The sequence below is a fragment of the Tympanuchus pallidicinctus genome, unplaced genomic scaffold, assembly GCF_026119805.1.
Source record: "Tympanuchus pallidicinctus isolate F22 unplaced genomic scaffold, pur_lepc_1.0 scaffold3, whole genome shotgun sequence".
NCBI lineage: Eukaryota > Metazoa > Chordata > Aves > Galliformes > Phasianidae > Tympanuchus > Tympanuchus pallidicinctus.
The window spans coordinates 14,904,617-14,928,461 of NW_026294747.1; the positions used below are offsets into that span (position 1 = coordinate 14,904,617).

Consider the following 23,845-nt stretch of genomic DNA (forward strand, 5'->3'; position numbering starts at 1 on the left):
ATAAAAAAGGCACATGTTTCTCAGGCAAATAAAAACCCCTATCTCACTTGATCTCAGTATATAAATGAAATAATAAATACTAAGACTCAAACACAAGCATTCTGCCTATTGGTTTAGAAATAATAACTTTGTTCCCTTGACACTCATCCTGATGCTCTGGACTCAAAGTATCTCCAAAACTGCACATAATTATTTTAAAAAGAAACATGGATGGAGGAGGAAATAAACATTTTCTAACATCAGAGGAGAAACATCTTGAGAGCAATTCAGTTTGAGCTAATTTTTTTCCCTCTTTTACATGAGGAAGGAATTGAACAATACGTTCTATGGAAGTTTCATATCAAGAATTGAGTTAGAACAACATTCTTACAATGAACAAGTCATTGAAAAAAAAAAAAATCATTTAATTTTCATTTCACTTAAAAAGACAGATTTTTTATGAAAATAAATTTTCATTAAATCCTGAAAAACAGTTCAGTTGTTGTTTTTGGTGGGTTTTTTTGTTTGTTTGTTTGTTTTTCCCCCCTACAGATGCTCATACTACTTAAGCACTGTGAGATTAGAAACAGTAATTGATTTGTAAGAACAACCTCCCACACAGGCTAGGCTGCTTTAACACTGCATGCCATCCTCGCTCCAGAGTGCACCTGGTAGAACATGTAATGTATTTACAGGCAAACTGAGCCTGTGGGAGGAGGGTAGATTAGGTCCTAGTTGCTCTTGCTCACTGAACTACATCATTATTACCTCAAATAACATAAGTTTACTGAAGCCAAAGCACACAGAAACAGGAATGTGTTTTCCTTATAAGCTTGCCAATCAAGCAACTCTTGTTCATCTCCTTCCACAGAGAGCAGAGAGCTACTCCTGTTTGAACACACAGCTTTCCCAAAAGGAATGATCTGCATCAACCCCAAGTATTAACCATTGGGTAATGACTGCATTGCTTTGTGGAGTAGGGCAAGGCAAGCAAGTCTGATAAATAGAAATGGCAACACAGGTTTGCCAGCCATGAAAACAAAGGACAAGAGAGCCTTGTTAAAATAGTAAGAAATTAAGAGCCTAAATTGTGACATTTGCATTTTCCTGTGATTCACTCAGGCTGCAAACTATTCTAAGGAAACATCATCTCTCCCTCCCTATCTTCACAATATCAAGCACCAAACTGTACAGAACATGATTTGTTCAACAAAATGCCACATCCAACACAAATAACAAAGGGTGCGTGCTCTCAGTTTGAATCTGCAACAGGCAGAGTTAAAGATGGAAAAAGATGCTTATCCAGTTTATGGAATCTATTAAACTCAGTGCAACTTTGAACTGTAAGCACTGAAGAAGTAAAACCAGGCAAAAGATGTACCTGCAAAACACATACACAGTGAAAAGCATCTGTAATTTTAACTGGAAGAAACCAAAAGAAGGAAATAATCCTGGGATCAAGGCACATCGCATCTCTACAGTAGCTCCTCCTCATCATCATCGACAGCACACGATCGGTTCCACTACCTTGCGCTCAAGGAAACCTTTATCAACATCCAAAATCAAGGTGACTGAGACACTGCCACAAGCTTTTTCATGTTTCTATAGCTTCTCCTTCCCTAGGAGGGAATGTGCTCATTCAGATTCTCACCACTCCAGGAAGGGCAGTGGTTGCATTGTGCATGCAGCAGCTGACACAACAGACCCCATACCAGGTTCAGCTCTTGGACAAGATGCTGGTAAAATAAAGGCACAAAACCCACAGAACAATGCTCTCAGAGGCTGCCATCTCACGGATATAAAATGCTTCCTAACAGAGTGTTTCAGAAAGACCCAATGGCAACATCTGTCACAGATGCTTGGTGTTTGGGGTCTAAGAATCATTTTACACAAGCTAAGAAGAGCTTGAAATGGGTTTGAAGTCAGAGCTAAAATAAGGATCGAGTGACAACTAGTGGAGATTTTTATAAGTGCATCTTTGCAGGCACCAAGATCCTATTCCACTGAAATAAACAGATGAAAACTAATTGCACAGAAAAGCCTTCCAGAAAATATGAGTACACACATGATGATGTTGGGAATGAGTTCATTTGACTCTGAGCCTTCTTATCAACCTGTCGAAGTTCTTCAAATATATAGACTCACACAAGCCGTCACAAGCCAATGCCAAAAGCCACTGAGCAAGGGAACAGGAACACACAGGTCCAATTAGTCTACCATCCACAAATAGAATGGCCTGGTTTGGAAAGGTCTTCAAAGATCATCCAGTTTCAACCCCCTGCTACGTGCAGGGTCGCCAACCACCAGACCAGGCTGCCCAGAGTCACATCCAGCCTGGCCTTGAATGCCTCCAGGGATGAAGCATCCACAGCCTCCTTGGGCAACCTGTTCCAGTATGACACCACCCTGTGTGTGGAAAAACTTCCACCCTAGTGTCTAACCTAAATCTCCTGTCTTAGTTTAAAACCATTCCCCCTTGTGCCCTATCACTATCAAGTCATGTGAACAGTCATTCTCCCTCCTTATTATATGCTCCCTTCACTCCCAAATAATGAACTGGCACAAGGGGCAATGGAAAGAACCATAAACCAGGAGAAGGTATCATGACTGCCTCCTGGTGCACTCCTTCCCTTGAAGTGTTCCAGCCAACTATCAGAGGCTTACAGTTACTCAGTCAGAAGTTGGGATTGAACCATCATGTTTAATAATCCAGAAAACACTTATTCATTAATATTATTTAAATTTTTTTAGGCCTATGCATACTTTCAGCCCCAATAACATGTTGTAGTAATGAGTTCTATACTTCCATTCTGCATTACAGAAAAATAGGCTTTAATTTACAAAAAAACCCACAACCTAATATTACTTCATCAGATGGCTCTAATACCCAATTTATGAGATGGTGAACAATCATTCCTTTTTTTGTCTTCTCTTCCCTCTTTATGATTTCATTAGTTTTCTCTCATGACCTCTCATTTACTTCTTTTCCAGGCTGACGAGCCTAGTAATTCATGAATTCATGCACAGCACAATTTTTTTTTCATTTCACCTTCAATCACCTCTGAACACTGAGGTAATATTTCCAAATTCTGTAACACCATTACATTTCAGTAGCAACAGGTTATAGTACAATAATACCACTCTCACAAGAAACTGCAAGATGAGGTAGTTGTTAGAATTTATCTTGCTCAAGCTTCCTGTCAGAAGTGCTGTGGTCCTGCTGTATGGCCACTGAGACACCTGGGGGTAATGCTGTTGTAATTACTTCCAGGTTTGATTACAGGGTAATGGGGCAGGGGGAAGAAAAGATGGAAGAAAGTGCCAGACTCAGATCTGCTTTGACAATCTTGAATTAACATTACCCATTTGCTAGTCACAGGAAGCTGTTTCTTTAAGGAATTTAAATCACAGCTGAAAGGATACAGAGAAAGTTGTAGATCCGTCAACTTTTACTATTCCTATAAATCTCTTTTTCTTGAGGATAACTATCTTGAGAATAACTATCTTGTCCTTTAAGAAAGAAAACAGTTTCTGCTACTCCTGATTGCAGAAGAAAGCATAGGAATTCTAACCTGAAGTATTCTTAAAGGAGAAGACAGAAATAAAACTCAGCACTGTGAAATAACCCCATAATTTTAAGGAATCTCTTGCTTTTGCAGTTATGACTCATCATTTGTGGATTGGCTGCAACATTACAATGAGACTAGCAAATATGACTATTAATTTATTAATACTTACAGTTTCAATTTTCATGGCAATAAGATACGAAATGCTGAACAAGAAAACAGTTTAATCTCTCTCCAGAACGCTTCACGTTTTCAAATCTCCTCTGTATTCAATTGACACACTGAATGCAGCCTGCTCAATACATAAAAGCAACAAATTAATGTGGGCCACAGATGAGATTCAGATTCTGCAGAAGGTAAAACTTCTCTAAGAAATAATAAAGACTTATGTGCTGTTTCCTAAGATGCCCAGAAATATTTTCCAGACTTGAATCTAAGCAGTAAACAATGCAGCGTTGTCCTCTGAGGCACAAACACAGAAAATTGGTATACAGGCATACATGTGCAGCCCTTCCTGGAGCTAATTCCTCCAGGAACAGAGTCTCAGTGGGGATAATCAGGATCAGGCATTACTGCAGCTCTGCCTATGATGTGGGGTAGTCAGATATCAACATGAAGATGTGCAGGTACAGAGCAATCAAAGGCAAATTTTTGGAAGGCCAAATGACCATCCACACGTACTTCCCTTCCAACATCAGGGAGCACATCAGGACCTATGAAGTTGGTTTTGTTTGCTGTGGTTCTTCAGAGATCCAGCAAGCAGTCAGGGAGCCCAAGTTAGTACATCAGTTAGCAGCTTTCAGTTGGAAACCTGGACTGCTAACCTGAAGTAAAGGGTTACGTGAGTGTTCAAACTAAGAGCAAAGACCTTGCAACAAGGCCACAAAGCGTGTCACTGGATCTCGGTTCTGCATCCTTTGCTTTTGGTTCCTCACGCTTATTAGGCTGTAATCTCTCCCTGTTGACAACCAGCCTGAAGTGTCTGAAGTGGGAGTAAAGCTATGAACTAACCTGCCACAAATATGGCTCCTGTAACTTTCATTTGGGCTTTCAGGGAAAACTGAGCTGATGATCTTTGTCCAGACACACAGTTGGCTGTGCCTCAGGGCACCTACTCAGCCCAGCAGCGCAGGGACAGCTGCCTATCCAATACCACACAGGAGGAAAATAAGTCACTAAACATCAAGGAGTAATTCAGAAAGTAACATTCAAATAGTTTGGAGAAAAAACCAGGAGAATGGAGAAAAAAAACCATGTCAAGATATTACAGAAATATTAACAGGACATAAGGTAAAGAGAGGAACAAAGAAGAAAACCATGATAGTAGGTAGGAGTTGACAAGAATGAAGCCTAAGAGGCAAAGCAAGTAAAAGATGAAGTGACATGTCATGGTTGTGCCTTCATTACAGTGATGGAGTTTGGATGTAGACAGGTTGCTCTGAAAGTAATGCCTCCTATTTATTTCCATGGGAACTACAACAGGTACAAAGAGTACAATACACTACTCAGTAGAGCAAGCTCTCAGCTACAAAACGCTATTGTTCAATATAGTCACTAGCATTTTTGACAGTGATGAGCAAGAGCTGCTGCCATACTTGTCAAAATCTCCATAACTATCTGGAATATGGCTTATCTTTCACATTGCTTTTGCCACTGCTGAATCACACCACCCACCACCTCACTGAGCAAACATCCACTGTTTGGTCTCTCAACCTCTACTGTCATACCATCAACATCTACCTCTGACATAGTGGACCAACATAATAGGGGACATTACTTTTGGAGCAATCCGCCTGGATTGCTGGCAGCCACTGTCATCCATTTTTAAACCTCAGCCAAGATGAGCACAGGAGTCTCCTGTACAAAGGGTCTGTAGAACAGCATATTTCACTTTTCTCAGTGGTGCTGGTCTTGTCTCAAAGACACAGTTAATGCTGCAGCACTTATTAGCATCAGGTTGCTAAAATAAAGTGATCATTGTACAGGTAAAAAAAAAAAAGATGCTTGGGAATACATCTCACCAAGGAACAGAACAATCCTTATCTCATCAAATGAAGTAAACAGAACAGCACAGATTCACTGAGAACGATAGGCAATTATAGGTAGAGTCAAAATGTATTGAAAAAAATCAATGGAAAGATTCACAGTTCCACACAGATTCTCAGTCAGTCCCTTAGTTTTGGTGCTCATCTATCAATAACAGAGCTGGATATATTATCTTGCTGCACTAAAAGCAAGTAATCCCCATGTTAGAATAGGACTATGGTCAGCTAAACAAAAAGCATTAGAAGCAGATTCTGGCTCTTCTGGGGGAATGCAATATACCATGTCCTGTAAACAAAGATTAGAAGCAAAATTGTCTGAAGCCAGCCATGAGAAACACATGAGTCCAAAATTAGGGTGTTTATTCAATAATTCCACTTTAGAGGCTTTAAAGTATACAAACAACTGAGATATATAAAACAATGAGATAAAAATGAGTCTAAAGTTGTCTGCCACAGACAGAGAGGAGACAAAAGGGATTTGAATTTACGGAGACCTTCATAACAACTAGTACCAAAACTACAGCTAGCATTATTTCGCTTCTTGCTCAAGGACAGGCATCCCTCCTATGGGGCAAGAGATGAAGAGAAAACTAAATAAGCATGTGGTGACCAGTAGGGGAAGTACCAAATGAGTTATTGAACATTAAACCACAGCACCACCTCAAAGTTCCTACATGTTTTGCTAAGTAGTGAGCACTAAGTGAGCACATGGTTATGGAGACATCATTTCTTCCCTGTAGGCATACTGTCCCTTAAGTCCTCAGGAAAGGAATAGATTCATACAACTATGAGGAAAGTGCATGGAGAGGACAGCCATGATGCCATTTCTTGTCAGTTCAAAGCTTCTTCCACAGACTAGCGTCTACTGACTGCTGAGGGCTGGGTTTTTGACGAGAACTGAGTAGAGCCAGCCATGCCTTCCTCTCCTCCCATGGCTAAAGAATGGGGAACATAGATGCCTACTGTCACTGAAGGGAGAAGCTGCTGAGGGTAACTGCTTCCAAGGCAATATATGAAGCTTAATTTTTAGGCATTCCCTATGCTGCAGTTGCCTCATCATCTCCTTGCTTGCTGCTGATAATGGAGAGGATAGTAATGGAAGGTTTCAAAGAGAACACAAGTTATCAGCTTTGTTGACCTTTAATTAGGACACCTCTTGGGTACAGAGGTGGCATGGGAGAAAACATGAAGGAGGCTTTGTGAAAAAGCATGACAAATTAGCACTCAAGATTGACAGAGCAAGTGACAGGAGTGATGTCCAAGCACTGCAGGGCTGTGAAAGGATATAAAAGTTCTGAGAATTACGGTAAGTGCTTTGCACTTGGGTGGTGAAAAAGGAAGCCCTGGTAGGTGGAAGAAAGGATGTTCAAAGCAATAAGCAAGAAATACAGTATTTGCAACCACATTCTTGAAACAGGGAAGAAGCAAGCAGCTCTGACAGACAATGAACTGTCTCAGGGGCCACACAAACTACAATCAACTGCACAGCTAAAAATTTTGCAGATCACTGTTGCAGAACCAAGCCTTGGAGTCTTAACTTTAGAAAACCTAGGAGGACTGCATTTTAAGTTATGCCTGAGCTTGCAGCCAGCCAACCACAACTGACCAAAATAGAACAGCTGTCTTTCAGGCAAACAGTGACAGCACGCATATTCTTGCTGTTCCTCCTGGATGCAGAAAAGAAACCAACCTACCTTCATCTAGTTTAGGGTCTAGATCTCAAAGCTCATGATCTGGTTGCTACTTCCTCCCTAGTTGTTTCCAAAAACAAACCTTGGGCTGCATAGTGGGGCTTAAGAACTAACCAGTCCAGTACAGCTCAAGAAGCAAAATGACAGTAAGAAAAGGAAAAACAACTTTCCTGCTATCTATTAGCAAATATAATGACTGCATTATCTCAGCAAGTATTCGTTCAGAGGCCAGCAGACAACAGGTTACACTGCTACCAAGTCTGTTCCAGAACTATGGCACAGAGACCTCCAGTCTGCACATCACTCCCAGCACCAAGCTCAGAAGTCTTCCCGTTACAGGCCATAGGCTTGTTACGTTGATTCATGATAAATCAGCAGCCAACTAAAATACTCAGAACAGAACATAACGTTAATACAAAACAAGTTTTAGTCATTGGTGCTCGTTCCTTATTCCATGAATAAACACTGAATGCAGTGCTCCATTTCATACTTCATGCAAAACCACTACAGAACCACGAGCTTCCAGAGTAGCACCAGAGCTTGCAACACAATATGGATATGAAAAACCATATGTGCTATGGTCTCAGATGCATCACCAAACAACAGCAAATCAGCTGGTTATAGCATATTAGTTGAGTCACAGCATCTGACAGGAGCTTTTCACATATCCTCTCATCTTTCTACAACAGCAGATTTATGTAACTACTTATCTTAAAGCTAAGATGTTCATTACCACAGCTCTACTTACATCATGCATGAAGCTGAAGTCATACAAAATGTGTTTTACTTCACCAAGAGGCTTTGCCTACAAACCCTGCACTGATGCCACATCAGGAACGACGTGGGCCACTGGAACTCACACAAACCTTGCCTGCTCAAAAGACCCAAGCTTCTCAAATGCCTTACTGAAAGAGCTAAGCATAAGTTATTAATTGCTTACTCGTTATCAAAGTGATTGATGGCATGACATTTATTCCTATAATCACAAACTCCATACAAATTCACAGAAACCTCTCAAATATTCCAAATACCAAAATCTACCACAGGAAGAATGACTGAAAAGAGCAATGCAGATGGGGTTTGGGAGCAAGCAGGTTGACTGGAATCATCCTACTCCGTACCACAAAAGTATAAATGCTAGAATGGACATTTTGCTTCAAAACAGAAGTCATCTAACATAATGGATCATATGGCTCGTGAGTTTAATTTACAACAACAATGCTGGAACAAGATTATATTAGTCACTAGGTAAAAAGCTAAGAATAAGAACCACAACCAAGATAAAAGTTAGTCTGAGAATCTGATTAAAATAAGGTTTATGAATGGCAAGGTAATACCATCTTTCAAGTATTCAGAAAAAAATAAGTTCAACTCTAGGCTCCATTTGCCTCCTTAGCAACGATCGTTTTTACAGGTGGCAAAACCAACTCCCAGTCTCCTCCACAAACATTTGGGGAATAGATATTTCAAGCTACTACAACTTAGCTGGAAAGGGTAAGGAAACCAAATCATTGAAACAGATTTCTTCCAGAATGCTTAATTGAGGTGGACATGAAAAAACTTGGATTTAGAAACAAGCTTGAACAAATTTCCCAGAATTGCCCAAATCTGATCTTCGGAAGCACTAGAAAAGAGACGTTGTTATATTGGTTCTTTAGCCAGTCTTGACCCTTTCAAGAATAATCTGTTCTCCCTTTTCTTTACGAGTTATATAACGATGAAAAAGGTACAAGTCAAAATATTTGTTTTCTCTTATAAGTTACCATTAAGATTATAATGCGTTCTGACACCAGGACAGAGAGTTCATTTTCAAATTTGAAATCACCACTGTACTAAGACCTGAGCTGCACTGAGAACAAATGTGTTCCACAAATACAAATCTTTACACAGCCATTTGAAGTGTCCAATGCAATCATGAAATCCTGAGGTTAGCTTTCTCTAGATGGGCTTTTGCATTTACATTAATCTGTAAGACCTACCATACGCTACGGAAAACCACAGAGTATTGATTTGACCACATTTTACTTTGAGCTGCAGACTTTGATTTTTGCTATGTGTTTGTTCAGAAACCTTTGAATAGCAGTCCCATCTTCTGACACAGAGCAATAATTACCCTGCGATGAAACAGAGCCAATTGAGTGCATGTCCCCATTGTTTTAAAAACAAATACTCAAAATAAATTCTAGGCATCTTTACACAGGCAGTCTGGGAGGTGAAAAGAAGAAGTAGAACTTCATTGATTTTGCAAAAGGAGAACTGAAGTAGAAAGTTTTGATATACAAAGCCATGTAGGCAATTAATCCTCTTGAGATCAGCGGTAGTTACAGATCTAAGTGATTTTTGCAGACTCAGCTACAACAGATAACATCCAGCCACATGAACTACATTTATGTTTCCCAGAGTACCCGGAGATCAGCCTCAAGCCTCTGCCCCCACACTCAGACTCCAGCTTCAATATCACACAGGCCAGATTGCTCTGAAAGTTGGGAAACCACCAACACAGGAGGACTGGTTCAGATTCCACTATGGCTCTGCGGCACTGACAAATGAACCAATCCCTGGCTCCTAAATGACACATGCAGAGTAGCCAATACCCGCAGCAGAGCTCCTGAAGCCTAGCTTGACAGCTTATACTTCTGGTGCATACGCTGGAAAGCTGCAGGGCCCTGTGTACTTGTTAAGCCAGCCACAGAATTAGCTACCTTCCTTATTTTGTTGAGTGATACAGAACAGTTCTAAGTCAGAATTAGGTATGCAAGCGGACTACTATAGGAAAAAAAGTCTCAGTACATACAAACTAAGGTGTAACAGCTCCCATGGCATTGTAAATAGCACTTCACAAAGTGAGCTTCAGGACATAGGTTTAGTTCTCCAAGTGACACATCCAAAAGAGACAAAGATGTGCATGCAAATACTTGAAGGAACATCAGCGTTCCACCCGTCCTTTATCCTTTTTAGTATCAAGTTCTTCTGATGTTGCAGATCACATCTAAGACAATAATTAAAATAAGTGGAAGAGATATTTGTGTGTTTCTCCAGAAATTCTAATGACCTTTCTAACGAGAACAATTATTGCTCGTGCAGTCTCCAGAGCTCACATTTGGGATTTGCTATCTCTAATAGAGAACAGAACTTTCTGTGCTTAATATCTTACCACTTTCAAATCTGTAATGTTAAAAGTTACACTACTAGTGAAATGCAAACAAATTCTGCCTGTTGCACAGTCCAGCTGCACACACACTGCTCTGTGCATATTTTTTTTTTTTCTCCTGACAGCATCACAGGCTATTTGGCTTCTCCTAAGGACCATTAAACTGTTGACCTCTCCCTCCAGCTGACCTAGTGTGGCGGTGCCAGCAGTAACAGTGTGCCAGCCAGCTGGCCATGGCATCACAGCACTTCATTAAAACCCTTGGAGAGCTGCAGACATGGGGCAGGGTTAGACAACAATAACAACAAGAAACTGACTTTGAAGACTAGAAGTCATGAGTTACTCTGGAAAAAATGAGTTGTCGCTAAATGAAAAAACAGCATAGAAAATGAGTGATTTGGTATGTCAGCATTTAACTCTGCTATTGCCAAAGCGGTGCTCCCCCTCCCACCCAGCAAAGCATAGTACAAAGAAACTCCATGCTTGTTAAGGTTGCCTTAGTGACAGGCTTATATCTTGTCCACTCCAACCCTGCAGCTCTGAAACCTCCCCAAAATCTTCTCACCTGTGTGCCTCAGTCTATGCTGCAGAAAAGGTCTCAGCACATCATTCAGCCCTGTTTTGTCTGAATGACCAAAGCACTGCTTCAACTGCAGGTGCTGGTCCACTATGAAGCAGATTTAGAGGCAGACAACCAAACAACAGGTAGCAGCAATTTCAGGAAAGTACCAGCCTAGCCAGTATCAGTACAGACCAGGCATTCAAAGTTTAAAGACTATGTGGCCACATCTTTCTTTGATCTTATTCAACACAGCTCTAAAGAACAAATACTGCCTTGCTTAACCTGAACTGAGGCTTCATCCTCAATTCTCCAGCAGCTGTAAAAAGAGCTGCTTGATTCAACTCTCCCATAGCCAAAATTTGTCATTTCCAGCTAAAGGGAAGGACAGTGTATTTGTTCTGTGTCAAAGTCCCTGGGACTCAGAAGACAAGATAAAATGGAAATTTTCTTTTTCCTCTTTTTTTTTTTTTTTTTTTTTTTAAAAAAAAAAAAGGAAAAAAAACAAGTTTATACAACTGGTATGGACCAGATGAGATGGGTTCTTGAGAGGCTAGGTCCCCTGGTATAAAGCACAGACTGAATGTTATCAAGAAGGTACATGCCAGTCATTAGGATGCTAATTGGCCCTGACAGCGCTCTGGTGACTCAAATGAACATCCTAGCTGTCACTACCTGGAAGCATCGCTGCAGGGAATGGCTCTAAGGAGTTCAAAGGAAAGAAGTTAAGTGAGAGGAGGAGAGAGAAGGGGGATGGCGGCTCTCTACAGCTGCCTGAATCACATATTTAAACATAGGAAAAATACTTCTGTCTTTCCACACCATGCTACTAAAAATTCCACTAAAAAAATCACTTTGGGTAATTTACATTTAAATAGAATTTGCTCATGAAGTATATTATTTTGCTGGTCATGTTTACAATTACTTTCCCTCCCTCTTCCCAGGACTCCTCGACCTGTTCCCAGCATCCTGTTCTCTCTCTCCCAACCTATCCAATTAAAACATCTCCAAAAATATTAAACTTGCTAAATTTTGCCACCACCAACTCTCTCCTACTGCTCTCTACTAATACTTCATCCTGAAAAATTCCAGTGTTGAATGTTTTAGTTCGTTTGCTCTGTGGACAGATTTGTTATTTATGTTTCCAGCACTTTCAAAGCAGGGTATCAAAACTCTGAGTGCTCAAATAGCCACGAAGGGCAGATGTTTCCAGTTTTGGTTGGACTGCGTCCGTATGAGGCTGGGAGAATGCCAATGGGGAGATGCAGAACAAAGGCTTGGATTATCTATAAATTAAAGAGAAGATCATCAAAATAGGGACTGCTCTAAAGAAAACATTATTTAAACACAGTGGTTGATATTTGCAATGCAGGTGAGTCCTTCTTCCTTCCTTACATGCCATGTACATTTCCAGTCTTCTAAAACAAACATACGACAAGACTGTGCCAAGATTACATGCCCAAGGTGACCAGGGGAAGGAAAAAGTAAAAACAAAGGTATCAGGAAAACTATATTCAGCTATTGGAACTCCAGCATCTCCTCAAAATATCTCCAAAACTGAGTAGAAAGAGAGGAAAACAAAACTGGCACTGAAAGCATGAAGTTTCTTCTTGACAGAGCTTGCAAAGCAAGCATACAGGAATGCTGTGGGGAAAAGAGGAGGCACAGAAGCAACAAAGCATCTAGGATTGCCGCTGAACCAGCACCAGGGGGGAGAACTGGATGGACCACAGTTCATTGCTTTTTCTGTTCAAGTAAACCATCTCCAGCTAACCTCAGCACAGCCTCTCAAACTGTAGAAGAAACCACCTGAACACAGACAGAAGGATCCTGCAGAGCCAGAATGTGCGCCTCTGTGCTGCACACTAAACCTCATCTATAAAACAAACGTGACTCAAGAGTATGTGCCTCCTACTGCCGCTTCCATCAAGCCTCTACAACCAGCCTTGCTTTTCTTAGTAAATGGGTTTTGTTGCTTCCTAAAATGGATGCATTAGTCATGAATAAAATTGAAAAAATTACTAGGGAGGGAAGCAAAACTCAATGTACCACAGTCAATAAAAGAGAGAGGACAAGAGAAATATTAGCTGAAGGGTTCCAAGAAGGTTAGTGTTACGAAGCAACGAAATACTGGCTTTGACACAGGAAAAAAATCCCCCTGAATACAAATATGTTCCATACAGTGACAAAGAAGTTACGCTTACCTCAAAGGACAATAACATACTATAGCACCTGAGGAAAGGGAGGAAGGCAGAACAGGGAGACAAAGCAATAGTACAAAGAGAATAAGGCTACTGAAAAGTGTTTCATGTAGATTCTTCTCCATCACAAAAGGAGATTTATACCTTTCCTTGGAAATTCAGCGTTTAGGAAAGTAGACTCAGAAGTACAACTCCAGCATAATATACCTCTTTCCCAGTCCCCAGGGAGCTATGATACTGATTTACTGGTCAAAGAAATAAATGTGCCTTGGAGTTCTATATGAGGCACTTTTTTCTTTCTGAAGTTAATCCAGCTCTAAGATAGATAAGCAAAAGGCCAACGCTAGTGGAAAAATACCACAGAAAGTATTTGTGTAGATAAATGAGCTTTCTAAAGGCAATGCTCCTGTCACAATGGAAAAATTTTCAGTCACTTAAATAGAGAGATGGAAAATTAAAACAGAAGAAATTACAGCACACAACCTGCTTCCTGGGTACAAGGATGCGACTGCTGGTTAGGGACAATGCTTGACTGAATACACCTAATAAGTTAAATTTAGAAGTATATGCATTTCATAAGGGATCCATTTGAGCCAATGTTAACATGAACTTCTGTCTAGTTGCCTAGACCATCACTAGAGCTGACAGAGAAATAAGCATTTCCAGGATAGAACACATCTCATTCTAAAGCAGTTGTCTAAAAAGGGGTCAGATGAACTACATCCCAAAACATCTATTTCTCTTTACTGACTGGAGGATGAGCCCATATAACTCAGTCAAATGTGGACAGCAAGTCTCTAGGTATTTAAAGCTAGTAGTGGATTCATTGCACTGAGTGTCAAGCTGATTGCAGCACCTAACTTGAGATTCAAGTACAGACATGGGTTTGCAAAAATGAATCCAGTTTCTGTGCTGACTGGAAATTTTACTCCAGAGAATGCAAGGTCCTGAGTTTCCCTATGATCTATGTCATCAATTAAAATGAATCAAGATGTAGTCTTTATAGCTGCAGAGATAGCCTTTCAAATACACACAAAATGCAAATGAGATCTACGCTATATTCCTGAGTCTGCAGATTAATACAAGCAGCACTTCAGTAATGCTCAAAAGCATGAAAAGAGCCATCAGAGGAAAGTTCTCAAGACAAGAGTTTTGCTTCTTCAAAATTCTCCCTTATTTTCATGTCAGCAGGACTGTCCCTCAGCTCTTAATCCTTGGCTCAAATGCTTCCAGGTGCAAAGGGGAAGATAAGACACAGCTTCTGTTAAAATAACTTTTTTTTTTTTTTTTTTTTTAAATAGGTGAACAAGGCAAGAGAGCCCTAAAATATAACTTAACAATGTAGACTGAAAGTGTCCAAATCTGCACCCCAGCAGAAAAACTCTTACAGCTCTCACTGACCAGGGCTCCAGCTGAAGGGCCTTGGATGCCCCTTTACCACTCTCTTCTCAGGCTACACAGCACTTTTGGTTAGAAGCAGGTAGCAAAAGCAATCTGCGCAGCCCACAGCCCTTCTCTCACTTGCAAGGGGTTTTCTGGAAGAAGCACAGCCAGGACTGGTTACCACCTCCTCCTCATGCTACTCAGGACAAGAAGCCTCCTGTGTGCATGCTAGCATTTTCGAAGCATTAAATACCTCCTTTACATAGAGTAACACACTAACAGTACTGCGTTTAAAGATAGCAGAGCTCTCACCAGCCTATAGCATAAGCTTTGTGTTCCCTTCCTCTCGAAGGGCTGGGCACAGCTAGCATGACATCTCTACAGAGGCAGGAATATTTGTTGATGCAGCAGTCATTTATTCCTCTTTGGGCTGAAATTAGGGACCTTCTTCGTGTTCTGGAATTGTATAGCACTTACATATCGTGAGCTGCTTGCTATTTAAAGCTCGTGAATGTTTCTGTGGTGCAAACAAATCAGTCTTATTCAGACTAAATTGTAAACAGAAGGCTGTTTCCTTGCACATATTCAAAATTAAATATAGAGGGGGTTATGCTAATCTCTGAACTCAAACTAATCCAGACACTGACCACCAATCTTTGTCAAGGACAAATAGCTATGGGGACATTGCATCATAACCCAGAAGCAGTTAATTATTAAAACTGAGAGATTACTCCTACCAATGCAAGTCAAGACTCCAGAAACACATGGAGTACGTGACAAACGGTCCATCTAAACTTCAATTTCAAATGCCTATTTCTTTCCCTGCATTTTTCCAAGCTTCCACAGAGTATTAAAAAAAAATAAGCTGGTACAGACATCAACTTCCTCCCTCTGAATTCATATAAATTATGAAATTGCACTTTTAAAGGACTATAGCAAGAGACTAGAAGAGAACTGCAAAACGAACTTCAACGTTACATTTGATACAGCAGAAAAATACATTTAAAAGCAGCAGCGCATTTTTTTCTGTCCCTAAAAGCATGAAGAAAGGAGCTGGAAGGGACTATAATTGTACATGTGAAAAATTATTTAAGGACAATAGGATGTACGACAAGTTATTTTAATGGCTGAGTTTGTGACAAAGGATGCCCAGAGCACAGGGATGGCTGCCATTTAAGAGAAGATGAATACATTTAAAGATGGGGTGCTTTCTTAGCATACATGTCAGACAAATTGTATGTGTAGGCTAGTAAAGCAATCTATCAGGACAAGCACACAGGCATTTTCTAGGGGCAAAAGCTTGTAATTGTCTAAGAATTTAATTATTATAAATAAAATTATGATCACGGAAGTTAAATGCTTGGAAGTATTTTGCCAAAGTCATTTAGATGTGGACCAAAACTCCGAAAGAATAAGTAGGAATAAGCAATTCATTTTCTCATGCTGGGATTTTCATTAAAACCCTGAAGGTAGCTTATATCCATTAAAAAAATATAATAAAAAGACATAGGGTATCTACTTAATTTTAGGACAAATTAATGACTAGCAACCTAGGAAACTCTCAACTGTAAGAACTTTAAACTCAGCTATATATAGCATCAGAGAATTGTTTGAGTTGCAAGGAATCTTTAAAAGCCATCTAGCTCAACTCGCCTGCAACGAACAAGGAAACCTACATTAGATCAGGTGCTCAGAACCCCATCCAGCCTGACCTTGAACATCTCCAGGGTCGGTCGAATACAGTTGGCTTTCTGGTCTGCAAGGGCACACTGCTGGCTCACATTCAGCTTGCCAACCACAAGTACCACCAGGCTCTTTTCAGCAGGGCTGTGCTCCATCTGTACATCCCCAGCTTGTATTAAATATCAGGGGTTGCAGGTTCTCCCTGGACCCGCTGCTCAAGTATGTTTAGGTGTCTCTGAATGGCATTCTGTCCCCCAGCTTGGTGTTATCTGCAACTTGCTGAGGGTGCACTTGATCTCACCACTGATGTCGTTGATGAAGATGTTAAAGAGCTCTGGTCCCAGTCCTGACCTCGAGGGACACCACTTGTCACACATCTCCACTCAGACATTGAGCCATTTGCCACCGTTCACTGGGTACGATCAGACAACCAGCTTCAGGTAGGTTTCAGGGGCAAACAGCTGATCTGCACTGGTCACTTGACTACCATCACTATAACTCCAACAGATAAGCAGTCAGAGAACATGTCAACACAAGCATTTGGGAAATGCACAGTCTCTCAGCTGGTCCAGGAATAGTGTCACTGCCCCTACTTTAAAGGCAGATACAGGAAGCAACTGTGCAATTCACTCTCAGACAGGCAGAGAGCCCGCAGTGCAGCCAGGTAACAAACCCTGACTTTGCAGACGGCAGACTGTGCCTTGCTCACAACCATATCCTGCTGTTCTTCCATGCCAGATGAAGGGGAATGGCACTACACGGAACAGTGGGAGAAATCCCTCAAATCTTCATGATATACAAACCCTGAAGGAATGCGCATTATAGAAAGATTTAGTTTGCTGGCATGAAATCAAACGCATAAGCCAAAGATTATTCACAAAGATCAAGACAACCTTCAAAGAAGTCAGAAATCCAGGGGGAGGTGAAGTATTTCCAAGTAGTTTCACTTTCCTCACACAAGCCAAGGAAGCTCACAGAGGTCATAAATAATGGACTTTATTTTCATTCTTTGCATACATTCTTGCTGGTGCAGTGCCCAGTGTCATCCAGAGATGGAAGATAATAGTGAGCCATTTTTGGATACTGAAAGATAGCTTAAAAGGGACCTGTTCTTGAAATGCTCTGATTCTGATATTTAAAACCATTTAATTTACTGATTGCTTTACACAGTCTACAAGTAAAAGGGCACTTTCAAGAAAATTGGATTTCTGAACAATAAAAGACTCGAGTAAACTAACAAAGAAAGGCATTTCAAGATGCACTGGCAAGATGTAGCCTATTCAAATTAAGGTACCTACTTAAACATCAAAGTAACCATTGACAGAACTGCCCTAAAGTGGAAGGAGTCCCATTACGAATGTCTTCAAAGCAAGACCAGAAGATCCCTCTCAAACACTGTGATCTAGCTTAAATCACAGTTGACATTTAGATGCTGAAACTAGTGGTATTGAAAGCAGACCTTTCCCACACACTCATTGTGAACAGTACTTGTCACACTATAATTCAGACATGATTAACTGAAATGATAATGTGTACAGAAGCGCTGCTAAGAATAAGAGGCCTATCTCATGAGAGCTTGGCTTGTTTAAATTGGTAGAACACAGCTTGACAAGAGACAAGATTGGTGCAAATAAACTGGGGGAGAAGAAGCAAGAAACAAAGAGCTGCTTAACCCATAGGGCGATCCTGGTGCAGCCGTGAGATAAGATAACCATGAACAGTTCTGTGCTAGAGATCAGAAAAAATCGAAGTATGGAGCAGTCGTTCTCTGCAGCAGCCTCCCAGTGGGAGAAGTAGAACACAAGAAGAAAGCAGGTAAGAGAATCTGAAAGTCTGATGAAAGGACTCCTGCCTCATGTTCATCTTCAGCAGCAGGGAGTCTTCCTTGGGACTGACGATTGGAAAGTCAGGTTGTCTTTTCCAGCTCTGAGCTCATGTATAGGGTCCAGTAACAGCAGCAAGAGAAAACTAGGAACCCTCTGATGTGGGGGAGAGGGGATAGACATGAAAGGATTTACGTTATTTCTACAGAAGATTTGGAGGCTGCATTTTTTAATAGGCACAACCTCTGTTCTTCACCAGTACTCCAGCAGAGCTGGAGGCATCCATCCCTGGAGGTATTCAAGGCCAGGCTGGATGTGGCTCTGGGCAGCCTGGTCTGATCGTTGGCGATCCTGCACATAGCAGGGTGTCGAAACTGGATGATCATTGTGGTCCTTTTCAACCCAGGCCATTCTATGATTCAGGGCAGAACACACAACAGGGTCAATACATACCAAGAAGAAATTATTTAGGACGCAGTGCTGAGTAGCCTATACGCTCACATAACATGAGCAGCTTTCCATTCTTACTTCACAGATATTCTGTAGCAACAATCATTCAGCTCTCATTAATAGAGGGATGAGAAGCCTTCAACAACTACTGAGGAATCAGTATCAAAGCCCAGGAGATTCGAGGTAATCAAACAGCAGTGCTCTGCACTGACCAGATAGCACTGGCTGCAAGGTTGCCAGTCAGTCTCAAAGGATTTGCACTTCTTTTTACAGATCAGATCTACAGGCCTCAGATTCAGCAACCCCTCACGTTCTACAGGAAAATAAGTAATCACATTAAAAGTTAATGCTAAAGTCATATACTGGTATGAAAGGTGCTAGTGCCTCTAAATCAGAAACTACTTGCAACGAAACTATCAAAATACACATACTAAGACACAGGAGAGCTCAAATCCCCTCTCCATTACGTCCCTGTTAAAATGACTAGTTCTGGCCCTCACCTCCTACACTTAGTCTTGTTCCTCACCAAATATGCACTGGGATCTGATGGAGAAGATCTACCATTATTGCTTTAGCAACATCTAAATGCCCTGTATCTTGCAACACTAGTAGCCATGAGAGAGTGAACTACCACCAAGCCACACCTTGGACACAGCAAACTAAGCCTTATCAGAGGTAACCAGAAAAAAAAAAACAAACAAACATGCATGGAGGAAGAAAACTCAGCAGAAATCATAAGCATTCCATAACTGCCTGGCTGTCCCAGAGGCCCTCACTCCCACCTTCTGCACACAAAGCTTCCCTCTCTGGAAAACGTGAAGTGACTCTTGTGTACTCAGAACTGTAATGCAAAAATGAAATTGTGTGCTGATGAACTCGAAACTGCTTTAATGAAGCAATTCCACCCTTCCTTCCTCCCAACTCCACCTTCTCCTCTGAGTAAGACATTTGTTTGTGTTAATAAGGAGGAGAAAAAAAGGCAAGCTAAAAATAGTTCTTTTTGCTTTAAAGTTGAAGCTATGAATAAACAGGCTGGAACAGGAATGCAACTAATCTACCCTCCAAGTTCTTACGCTGCTTTCTTGTTCAGTTCTTCCAGACATGTTCATAAGGATCAAATACAGAGTTATTTCTACAGAACAGCCCACTTCCCTCCATTTTCTAAGGTAGCTGGCTATGGAATGAAGAGGAACAGCTTATGAGACTGGACAAATCACAGACATAATGAAAGATTTTTTAACTACCTGCATATTTGAGGATGCAAGGACACTGCCAGGAGTCCGAATTGAATAAAAAACTAAGAAAAAGTAAATGAAGAATAAATTCCTGATGCTTCCTTTATTGTGGAACAGAAATTACATTATCTCCTCAAATCCACCTTCCCATTAAAAAGCACTCACACTGTTATCCCTGCCGTAGACCCAAGTCACATCTCTCCCCTACAGTAATAAATGTCAACACTGGAAGAGTACGTGATCAGCCATCCTCTTCACCCTGGGCTGGGAGCCAAAGCATGGCTGGTGTATATCTCTGCAGCACAGAGCCAAACATATTTCTTTGTTCTGTCCCGTACATCACATCATCAACAAGTAAGCAGATCAAGCCCCAGGGAGCATCCTTGCAACCTCAACATGTAAGCTCTAACTTGATTTTACACCCCATTCCTTTTCATACCAGTGAGGTTCAAGTAATGCCATAAGAGTCCTTTCTGCCGTCCCAGCAATGCAGACTGAAGCCGCTTGGCAGAGTTGCCTTTCATTTCCGTATTCCCAGTTTCCTGTAGCACGAAGCATCACAGCATGCTGCCATAGATACTGCTATGGCATCCGATATAAGTTGCATTAAAAAAAAACTAAAATTAGAAAGAAAAAAAAACTCACCAAGAAACCAAACATCTCTGGAAGGAGAAAGGAAATGGACGACTTTCATCTCAGAGTTCAGAGGGAATGCTTTATAGCTGTCAATCCTATCAAGATCGTACTCATCGACACACCAGGGATAGCATCTATTTTGAGGTAGGCTGTGCAGCTATGAAACAATCAGTCTCAGAAAAGAGTGGCAACATTTGGAAAGCAAAGGTGAAAGTCTTTCCCACAAACCCAATGTGTAGCCAATGCATGACAGCCAGACCAGCTGAGTTAAGCAGACATGAGGACACAAGTATCCCAATACAGCCACATTAACATGACCCTGCGAGCTGTTTGCATCCTTTGGTGTCCCAGGTGAAGTGAATATTCTCACAGGCGGAGGCGAGATACACCTGGCACTCAGATGAGGACAGTGGATGTCAGGATGCCATATTGACACCTCAACATCACCAGCATGGTATGCAACCTTTCCTTCACTTCCCATCCATACACAGTCCTCATCTTTCATTACGAAAAGGAAAAAAAAAGGGAACAATCATGTGCAGCCTCAGTGACAACATTATGCTTCTTTTAGCAAGGGCAAAGTTCATTTGCAGGTATTCTCAAAGGAGAATACAGAAATTGAACTTCCCAAAGCCTATCAATTTCTTGCAATTAAAGCACTTACTTCTGCATTGTGTTAAATCAGAAATAAAAAGGAGCCAAGCTAATCACCTGATATCAGTTCCATACCACACCAGCAGTAATTCCACTGCTCTTCCTCACAGAATAAGTACAGGAACTTGAAGAGCTGATTTTTTTTTATCACAATGATCAGGAAAAATAGCTTTAATCAAGGTGCACCATGGCCTTGATCAATATTCTTAATACATTAAATATGCATCTTAGAGGACGTTTGCAGCACTAGAAGCAGTCTTCCAGTTGAGCAGCTGCATTTCCTTTGACTCTGCATAATTTCCAACTACTTTTGATTAAAAAAATTGTTTTCACTCAATATTCAATTTCTGATAATTATTCTTCACTATATACACTACAAACTGGCTCCATCCTTTCAAAGCAACAAAAGCTCACTACACAATGCATTTTTTTCAGTTTCTATATCTTATGTAATTTATGCACCAGCAGTATTTACAGAGGCTAGCAATACACATTGTATTCAATTCTCTTTCCTATATCCTTTTCAAGATCGTGGGGCCTTTCCTTTTAAAATGTTGTTTCCTCCTGCTGTTGCCATTATTTCTCAAGAAAACCAGTTTTCTGAGCACCCAACATATGCCACCTCAATACTCAGTAGTATTTAGTAATAGTATTTAATCGCACAAGTGTCCTATGCTCCCTCAAGCACTTACCTTTTTTTGTTGTTGTTTTTCATTGAGTCCTCATGTTTTCCTTAGAACAAACATTTGCACAGGCCTAGATTTACTCCTGCCCTTCTCTGTGTGCAGACAGATTCCCCATATAAGGTACAAAACCAGAGATGGCTTTGCAAACAATTGTTCTGTCATTTTAAGCAGTACAAAATATCAAAAGAAATCACCTGAGTCTGCTCTACTGAGTTACTGACAAAAGGGAATTATTGACAAAAGCATCACAGAGAAGTTATGCGGACATTCAGAGATCACTGGTAGGACTAGAGAAGCATTTTCTTTACAGTGTTTTGTTTAGGTAGAAGTCATAAATTTTTACTCCACTATTTTTAATGTTTGGTATCCAAATAGCACTGAATTAGCCAGCTCTCTTACAGCCCTGGAGAAAAAAAAAAAAAAAAAAACAGCCTCTCATTTCAAGAGTACACCTAACAACAAATTCAGAAAGACCACAGCACTAAGACACCCTCTCCTTTCTCCTGTCTCCGCCTAAGACTACCAGCTAACAACACTATGATGTGTTTGCTTCTGGCACTTGGAACTAGCAGAGTAGTTCAATTTCCATTGGCTAAGCAACAATTTCTCTCCTTTCATTTAAAGAAGCTTTTCCTTCAGAAGCTTTTTGCAGGAACAGAATACTGTATTCAATTCTCATCTCGGTCAGTAGATGAATAACCAGAATAATCAAAGTATATGGTCATCTGTCAACAGCATACCCAAGCCATGCTACAAGGTGTGCAGGTAGCCACAGAAGTACTGCAAATCCATCTGAGGAGGACAAGTGTTGTATACCCATTTGGCTTGGAATTGGTAAATCAGTTTATTTTTTGTGACAGTAAAGTAAATGAACAAGTTTTAGAGAACAAGATTATTTTCACAGACTACAGTTCATAAATCTTCACTGGGGAAAATATAGTATGTAAGAGAAACTCACTGTGACTGGTGGTTTTACAGATGATACAGACGGTGCAATTGGAAGTAGCGTTTGATCTTCCACACCAATTATGACCAGCCCTTCAAGGATGCCTCTGCAAGAGACAAAACAATACATTTATGAGTAAAACAGGCAGGCAGTGATAAGGAGTCACATCAGGAGCACTTTTCATTTCAGGATTACAGCTGCCAACTTCACAATGCTGTTCCCCTCCCCCTGTGTACTTCCTCACACACTCTTCAGCCTCAATCAAGTTTATCAATAAAATGAAGCCTCAAGTCACCAAATACTGACTGACTTATTGGACATTTCTTCAAAGTTTGAAACTCTGGCAAAACATTTGCCCTAATCAATGGGGGTGGCTTATGCTGCAAATGACCACAAATAAAAGGCATCTTCCAAATGGGAATACTAAAATTCCACTAAATCATGCTGCACAGGGAAGAACACCAACACCACACAGGGTTATAGCTTATACTCAAATACTCAGTAGTGCTCAAACGCAACATCAGTGGTTCAGTGTGACCTCTGAAAGTAGGCAGTGAGGTCTGTAGTATAGACAGATTTCTTAAAAATAAAAGTCTTTCCTCATCCATTGCAGCTTTATCACAGCGCATGATGAATTACACTCCTGTTTTGTGCCACAGCAATTTTGATGTATATTAAATGTTAAGTTTGGAACTGCAGAGATTTTTTAGCTATGCACAATGCAGCACCTCTGTAACCTACTTAAGGTTAAAACCCAGCTCCTATAAACACACTGACATCTTTCCTGACAAAGACAGCAATTTTTTTCCCCCATATTTCAAAGACATTTGGTCTGTAGACCAACTGTGACTGGTTTGTTAGCGTGACTCGTGAAACTAAATAAAACAGAGAATCCTAGATCTCACTACCGCAGGTGCTGAATGCCACTATCTTCCTGATGGTCTAGAAATCCAGCTTAACAGAAAGCAAGCTATATCTTTGGTATGTGCAGGAACATTGCTGTCTGACATTTCACTGCCACATAAATCAAGCAGTCCCCAGAGGAGCATCATTAATGCATTCCCTGGATGCTGCCTTATTTTGGTTTGAGTTTTTGTTGTTTGCTTTCCCTCTCCAATCTCCCTTCCTTCTCCCTCTAAAGAAAAAAAGAAAAATAA

General features: G+C 40.8%; 1 protein-coding gene across 4 annotated transcripts in view; it reads right to left on the bottom strand.

Moving 5' to 3' along the window:
• Window positions 1–23,845, bottom strand: part of TSPAN4 (tetraspanin 4) — a 393,745-nt gene that overhangs the window by 310,133 nt on the left and 59,767 nt on the right. For all 4 annotated transcript variants that reach the window (XM_052692762.1, XM_052692767.1, XM_052692761.1 and 1 more), the window contains exon 2: window positions 22,701–22,794. The gene's annotated coding sequence lies outside the window, so the exon portion shown is untranslated. The remainder of the gene's footprint in view (window positions 1–22,700; window positions 22,795–23,845) is intronic.